Below are 8,419 nucleotides of genomic sequence, written 5' to 3'. Positions count from 1 at the left end.
ACTGCTAGGCAATGAAAACTTAGAAAAGCGCACGTCAGGCTTGCACAGAATAACTGGTTGTGGTGACGAATATGACCTTGTACTATAAGGCTGTGCTGTAAAATGGCGTTTCCAGCGTGCATCGGTTTCCTAAAGAATGAGCGTGCACTTTCGTCCCTCGTTTATTCTCGGCGTTCTTTGCGTGCAGCTACGGTACACGTAGTTTCGCGCTAATAAGCGTGAACATTTTGAACCAATCGAAGCCCGCTGCCAGAGTTTTCGATACTTAATGTTCTACTGGATTTTCTATTGCAACAGTTTGCAAGAGCATGTTTTGACTTGTTGATAACGCTTAGTAACATTTGATTGCACTAGATACAGAGTACAGAACGAATGGCACACATACACAGCGCTGTGTCACGCGCCCGTCTGTGTTCTTCAGTGCGCTCTCATCCCCCCCCCCTCCCCCCAAGAAAGAAAAGAAAAGAAAAAGCTTATATTTCTATCTCTTGCCGGCAACGTATTGTAGGAACTCTCTATTTTCTTCTGTTGTTTCTACTCTTTCTCTTGAAGCCGCAACCAAAGCTTTAATGCGCTAGTGTCACAGAAGATGGCGCTATATACTCAAAGACGTTTTAAGACGTTCCGCTCTGACGTGTGCTTCGAGGGCACGCCTACAGAACTGGTTTGGCGATATTAAAGAATTCCAATGTCGCGACGTTTGCGGCATGCGTCAGAGGCTCGTGAATCTGCGACACCGGTGATAGTGGCAATGTCGAACGCTTTAGGAACGACGTGTATGTGATTCGGTATTTAATAACGGTACGCGCAGGCGATGAAACGTGACGGACAGTGATTGGCCGTGCCGCGAATTCTGGGCCTATATAAGCGGAAGGTAAAGACGTCACTTAACGCCCTCACACCACGCCCAGCGAAATGTATTTGCCGACTGCGCACGCGTGCCTTCACCGTTTATTTGTCGTGTAACGCTTCCGGGCATTCTCGTATCGAAGCGGCTCGGCTTATTCGAAAAGATTCGAGTTACGCTACCGACTACATGCAGCGATCGACGCCTTATTCTACAGCGTATTTGGGAGTCGAATGAGCAAGCTGCTGACAGCGCCTTCGGTGCCCGCAGCGGTGTTCTAGTGGTTATGGTGCTTGACTGCAGACCCGAAGGTGGCAGGGTCGAATCCCGGCTTAGGCGGCTGCATTTCTGTTCAGTTCTGTTTCAACTGGCTTGCTGCAGAAAAATTGAAGTTTATATAACCTCGGCTGCTGTATTTCTGTAAGTATTGCAGCGAAGAAAAGAAAAAGTGGTTGTTACCCAAAAATGAACAAAGAAAGAAAACATATCGCAAACTGAAACGGGTTAAAAAAATTACATTGCAATGTACAGTTCGCTTGCAGGAATTCACATTGAAAAAAAGCGTTCGCACGCACACATTTCTAGTTCTGCCCACAGTATACAGAAGGCAAACAGATCTTTCCGTCTATGTCAACACATAGCTATTCATCACAAGCGCTTATCTAGTCCAGTCTTTAGGGAAGATGTTCGCCTGCTGAAGATGCTTTTCAAAGGACACGGTGCAAGTAATTTCTGTAGTGTTAGGGGGCGTCTTTCCAAACTGGCTAGTTTCTTTTGTAAGCTTTTTCTTTCATTTGCGTACTTTACGCATTCCAAAAGAATATGCCCAACATTCTCATCTTCGTGACCACAGTATAGCATTCCGGTGAGCTGGATCGGTGTATCTTGTGCAGGAAGCTGTTTGTATGCGGTACTTCCAGCCGAAGTCGGTGAAGTAACGTCTCTGTGTGTCGTGGGAGGTCTGCAAAATACCGGAGGTCCGTGTGCTTAGATTTAGGCGTACGCTTATACACTCTATGCGGTCGAAATTTCCGGAGCCCTCTACTACGGCGTCTCTCATAATCGTATCGGGGTTTTCGGACGTAAAACCCCAAGAATTGTTATTATAGACACTGCCTTCGGTCTCCAAGCACATCTGCGCCTGGATCTCAGCTACAACCCTGTGCTACTCGAGCGAATGCTAGGAACGGCTGCGGACACTCTTTGCCCTTGATTTCATGCTGCGCGTCTAGTTCACACAGTACTGCGAATTTTTTTCCGACTTCTGCGATAGAGTAAAACATTTATAGACTGCATTGTTTCAAAATCACTATAGTCAAGCAGCTAGATATAAGCGCATGTGCTGCGCGCGAGTCCAATGTGCGATTCATATCTAAAAGCACGTTTGCGCTTATAAGATAAATTACATGCTAACGCATAAACATACATCGTAAGTACGTCTCTCTATGATACGTGATCGAGAACGCTATGAGGTGGACTGGTTTACTTAGGAAGCCTCGAAGTCTTGGCCGGAAGATTCACGGAAGTTCACGGAATTCACGGAAGATTCACGGTTTACCGACGAGCCTCCGCAGCTTCGCCCACTCATCATCATTCACTCCGTGGATATGCTGCGATTTTTTATTGGAGAAACAAGGGAGGTATGCAGGGATTCCCCCTTACATGGACGCCACCAAGGAGGACGGCACCTACAAATAGTAGGTGGGGCAAGCCAGCGCACGCTGCAACGCTCGTTTCATTTAAGGCGAAAGCTTAAGTGGCCGTGTTGGCGCCCCCGTGCACGAGACTTCCGCGAGACATTGCGAGAACATAAGGGCTCGAAAAGGCCTCGTAAGGTGCGGTAAGGTCTCGCAAAACGTACAAAAACCCACGCGGCGCTTCAGTGCGCCATCACGTTAAGTCATGACGTCACAGATTGATCAAATATATGACGTCATCGTGACGTCACGCGATGACACAACAACTCTACGTCCCATGATGACATCATCCACTGGCAAGTATGGGTCAAGTATGGGTCGTGGCAAGTATGGGTCGGCCGCTCATGGCGAGAACGTCAGAGGAGCAGCGTGCTTTCTGCCTCGTCGCATTTCTGGATCTCTGCGGCGGAAATGCCCAGCTGATTTGTTCTCGGGGAGCGATGTGTCTTGCTTCGTTTCCTGCAAGTAGTTCGCGGCATGTCAAGTCAAGTCAAGTCAAGTCAAGTCAAGTTTATTAAATAGTTCAGTTGAGTTACATGGTTAGCGTTTTACAGCAGGGGGTCCAAAAGTTTCAGAGAAACTGACAGGGGGACCTCCTATGGCTACATGGATGGGGTATATTACAAAAAATACAGCAATAGCATACGGACATGCGAGTAATAATGAATAAGCTTGATTAACAATAAAAATACGATCAATACATAACATAATGGTAATACTCACTATTGAAAAATAACATGAAAATAATCAAAAGCAAGTGGTGAAACAGGAAAGACAAAAAACAATATTAATGAACAACTCTACGTGTCAGATGCAACACGTTTCATTATCAGAGTTATCAGTTATACAAAGGCAAATTGAAGTAGTAAAATAGCAGTCAAATGTTGAGAGCTATTAACAGATAATTACACAATTCGGATGAGTTGATTAATTCTTGAACGAAATATTTCTTGCTGCGCGAGGTGAAAATATGAATGTTATGCGATGATTTCAATTCGGAAGGCAATGAATTCCAAATGGTTATGCTAGTAAATAAGGTTGAGAACTTGCCGTAATTTGTCCTTACGGCTGGCAAAAGAAGATTATTGCACTGGGAAAACCGGGTGATGTTGCTATTAGTTAAGTGACGATGATCAATACATGCGATAAAAATGTCATGCGTGATGAGTCTAAAGGCGACTATGGACATTCTATGGCAAAATAATTGTCTCAATGGGAGTATGTTAAGCTGAGGAAACAACGAGCTACAGGAGAAGTAAAATGGGCTGAAAGTCATTAGTCTAACTGCTTGATTCTGAAGTCGCTGCAAACGTTCGATGTGCGTGAAATATGTGTTGGCCCAAGATGATACGCAATACGAAATATGGCTATGAATATAAGCAAAATACAAAGTACGTATGATGTGAGGCGGAAAATAAGTTCGTGTCTTGATGATAACGTGAATACCAAATGCAATCTTTTTAACGAGTGATGCGGCATGTTTATGAAATTTTAGTTCGCTATCTAAGATGACGCCAAGAAACCGCGCTTCACTGGAAATGTTTATGACGGTATTACCAATGTGAAGGGAAGGTTGTATGTCAAGTGAAATGCGCGGGGAATGGAACAACATAAACACGGTTTTAGTAGCATTGATCTGAAGATAATTGGCCTGGCACCATAAAGTTATGTTATGTAAATCTGTGTTGAGGTCAGACTGGAGTGTAGAAACTGATTTAGATGATTGAAAGATGGTTGTGTCGTCAGCGTAAAGTATGCACTTAGTCCTTGTAAGAATGGTAGGTAGGTCATTAATAAACATCAAAAATAAAAGTGGGCCTAAAATTGATCCCTGTGGAACACCAACGTTAATTAACTTGGGCGATGAAAGTTGGCCATTAACATGTACCATTTGAGACCGGTTACTGAGGTAGCTCTTAATAAAATTTAGTGGCGGACCAGACATACCAAATGATTCGAGGTTAGCAAGTAGTAGGTGATGGTTTATAGTGTCAAAAGCCTTCGTCAAATCGATAAACACAGATCCCACAAGTAACCCTCTATCAATAGCTTGTTTAATTTCCTCCGTTAAGGTAATTGGTGCCAGCTCAGCTGAATATCCTTGACGAAATCCGAATTGTTGTGGAGATAAAAGATTAATTTTTTTCAGATAACGCATTAATCTAATGTGGAATAACTTTTCAATTACCTTACCGAAGAAAGGCAGGATACAGATTGGTCTATAATTCTGTACAAAAGTCTTATCACCCTGCTTAAAAACTGGAACTATTTTACCAGCCTTAAGGCAGCTCGGAAACACACCCGCTGAAAACAGCTTGTTAATAATTACTGCCAAAGGTGGTGATATCATGTTTGAAACTAGTTCTACTTTAAAAGGATCAATATGATCTAAACCAGCACTTGTGGTCTTTAGTGATGTGATGACCTGAAGGACTTCATCTGCAGACGTCGGGTGAAGATAAAAAGAATGAGTACACCGTGGTATATCGCGTAAATGACCTGGTGATTGCTGCGTATCCGTAGATGCGCAGAAATGCTCACTGAACGTGGCGGCCACTCTTACAGGGTCGGTATACATTTCGTCGCCTTGCTTTATTTTTATTGTGGGCTCTGAGCAGTTCTTCATGTTCAAAAATTCTTTAATGATTTGCCAGCAGCGTCTCGTGTTACCTGTATTTTTTACAATGAGATCCCGGTAGTAATTGCGCTTAGCACGCCTCAGTAAGGAAGATAATGTTGCTGAGTATTTGTGAAAGCGGGATTTTAATGCGAGGTTATAAGGCTGCGACTTTAGTTTCTTATGAAGGTTATTCTTTTTATTAATGGACTTCAACAACGAGTTGCTTATCCATGGATTTCTAGGGGAACGATACCACTTCGTGACAGTAGTGGAAGTGGTGCATGCTTCTATTCCTGAAGCTATTACTTCTGAGAAAGACTCAAAAGCCTTTTCTGCGCAGTCTAGATTAGTCACCGATGTCCAGTCTACTGCGCTAATTATTTGCACGAACTTGTCCGCAACGAATCGGCGTTTCGTAAAGATGTTACTGGCCTTGGTGTTTTCGGAGCCCAGAATGAAAAATACGGGATTATGATCTGTAATGCTATGATCTATCACACCTGCAACGTGTTCAGTGGAGATGTTGGAGATGATATGATCTATTAGCGTATGCGAACCTAGTAAATCGTTTCTAGTTGGTGCTGAAATATGCGACGTAAAGCCAAAGCAGTATAAACAGTTCATATATTCTAAGCACGATGCACTATCAGGATCAATAATATTTATATTAAAATCACCACATAAGACAACGTTTTTATTTTCCCTCACTAGGTTATTAAGAATGATGCTTAACTGATTACAAAATCGGAATACGATGATGAAGGTAACCGATAAATGGAAGCTATAATAGTACTACGGCTATTCAATGGTATAACACTATGGTTGAATTCAAGCCAAACGGATTCACATAAAATATTGTTGAACGTTATGTCACTACGGCGTGTGTAGGTTAAGGATGAGTTGACAAGTATGGCACTACCGCCCCCACGACAGAGCTCCCGATTACAGTATTCAGAATAATAACCTGGCAATCCGTACAAGTTACCCTCATTACCAGACAACCAAGTTTCAGATAAACATATGACAGAGAATGAATGTTTAAGCAAGAAAATCAACGCAACAAGATCATCCTGGTGCTTTCTAAGACTGCGAATGTTTAAGTGAAGTAGTGATAGGGCTGGTGACTTCTCGCGTAGCAATTCTGATGTTTGCTGGCACGAGAACGCAGCCATGTTGATCTAAAGTCGGTTTAAAATGGTTACTGATAGGATATCTAAGAGAATACTCAGAGATCTTCTGCGCATGCAATTCGAAACACGCGACTGTCATCCGCCTTTCTGGCTTTGATTGTACAATTGTCAGTCCAGAGATGCTTCCACTGGTTGGCTTTCTTAAGCGCAAGTGCCTGTGCAAAAAGGCGCTTTCGCTCTGGCGTGAGGTGGTCATTTACATACACAGGTTTAGGGCCTGTGCTCTGAGAAAACCCTATATCTGTGGCAGACAGCCGTGCCTTTCTTGCCTTCTTAGCGAATTCAGCCTTCTTGTTTCTCGAACAAAATCGCGCAATAATGTTGCTTCCATTCTTTGCGGGCACCCGATGCGCGGTGTCTATGTCTGTATCGGCAATTGGACAACCAATCTTCTCACCGATAACCTGGACGACTGCCAGGCAGTCTTCGCCCTTTGTCTCAGGGATTCCTTTCAGTTCAACATTATTAAGTCGCGAGTATTGTTCGAGATCACACATTTGTTTACTGAGCTTCTTATTCTCATCCATCAGGACCTTGTTTTCTTTAGTTAGTGCCTCATTGTCATTCTTTACACGTTCATAGAGGTCATTGAACATCACAAGGCTTGTTTTCATCTCTGCGACCTCCTGCCGAAGAGCCTGTATTCCTTTGCTAGTTCCGCGCAAGTCGGCATTCTCAAGATAAGTAATGAAGATAAGTAAACTCAAAATACGGAATACAAGACACAAAATAAAAAAAGAAAATAAACTATATTAAACTATCTTAAAGGCACCAGTGGAAGCGAGAAAAAACGCAAAACCGAAAGGAGTGCACCGAGAAGCAACGAACCTGGACGAAGCGAACACAAGGGTCAATGCTTGTACACAGCCGCAACCACTGCTGCCAAAATGACGAGCAATGGCGAACGATGGTCTATTTGTAGGGCTCCTTGTCCGGTAGATGGCGAACGTAGCGGCTGAAGTTCAGTGACGTAGTTGCACGTGCCGAGGATACAGCAGCAGCAGCTAAGCAGTGCTGTCCAGTGAGCCGTGCAGATAAGATTCACCACCTGGACGGAGCGAACACAAGGGTCAATGCTTGTACACAGCCGCAACCACTGCTGCCAAAATGACGAGCAATGGCGAACGATGGTCTATTTGTAGGGCTCCTTGTCCGGTAGATGGCGAACGTAGCGGCTGAAGTTCAGTGACGTAGTTGCACGTGCCGAGGATACAGCAGCAGCAGCTAAGCAGTGCTGTCCAGTGAGCCGTGCAGATAAGATTCACCACCTGGACGGAGCGAACACAAGGGTCAATGCTTGTACACAGCCGCAACCACTGCTGCCAAAATGACGAGCAATGGCGAACGATGGTCTATTTGTAGGGCTCCTTGTCCGGTAGATGGCGAACGTAGCGGCTGAAGTTCAGTGACGTAGTTGCACGTGCCGAGGATACAGCAGCAGCAGCTAAGCAGTGCTGTCCAGTGAGCCGTGCAGATAAGATTCACCACCTGGACGGAGCGAACACAAGGGTCAATGCTTGTACACAGCCGCAACCACTGCTGCCAAAATGACGAGCAATGGCGAACGATGGTCTATTTGTAGGGCTCCTTGTCCGGTAGATGGCGAACGTAGCGGCTGAAGTTCAGTGACGTAGTTGCACGTGCCGAGGATACAGCAGCAGCAGCTAAGCAGTGCTGTCCAGTGAGCCGTGCAGATAAGATTCACCACCTGGACGGAGCGAACACAAGGGTCAATGCTTGTACACAGCCGCAACCACTGCTGCCAAAATGACGAGCAATGGCGAACGATGGTCTATTTGTAGGGCTCCTTGTCCGGTAGATGGCGAACGTAGCGGCTGAAGTTCAGTGACGTAGTTGCACGTGCCGAGGATACAGCAGCAGCAGCTAAGCAGTGCTGTCCAGTGAGCCGTGCAGATAAGATTCACCACCTGGACGGAGCGAACACAAGGGTCAATGCTTGTACACAGCCGCAACCACTGCTGCCAAAATGACGAGCAATGGCGAACGATGGTCTATTTGTAGGGCTCCTTGTCCGGTAGATGGCGAACGTAGCGGCTGAAGTTCA

This window comes from Rhipicephalus sanguineus, chromosome 2 (genome assembly GCF_013339695.2).
Source record: "Rhipicephalus sanguineus isolate Rsan-2018 chromosome 2, BIME_Rsan_1.4, whole genome shotgun sequence".
In the NCBI taxonomy this organism is placed as follows: domain Eukaryota; kingdom Metazoa; phylum Arthropoda; class Arachnida; order Ixodida; family Ixodidae; genus Rhipicephalus; species Rhipicephalus sanguineus.
The sequence above is the reverse complement of the archived record's forward strand: the minus strand, read 5'-3'. Positions refer to the sequence as shown.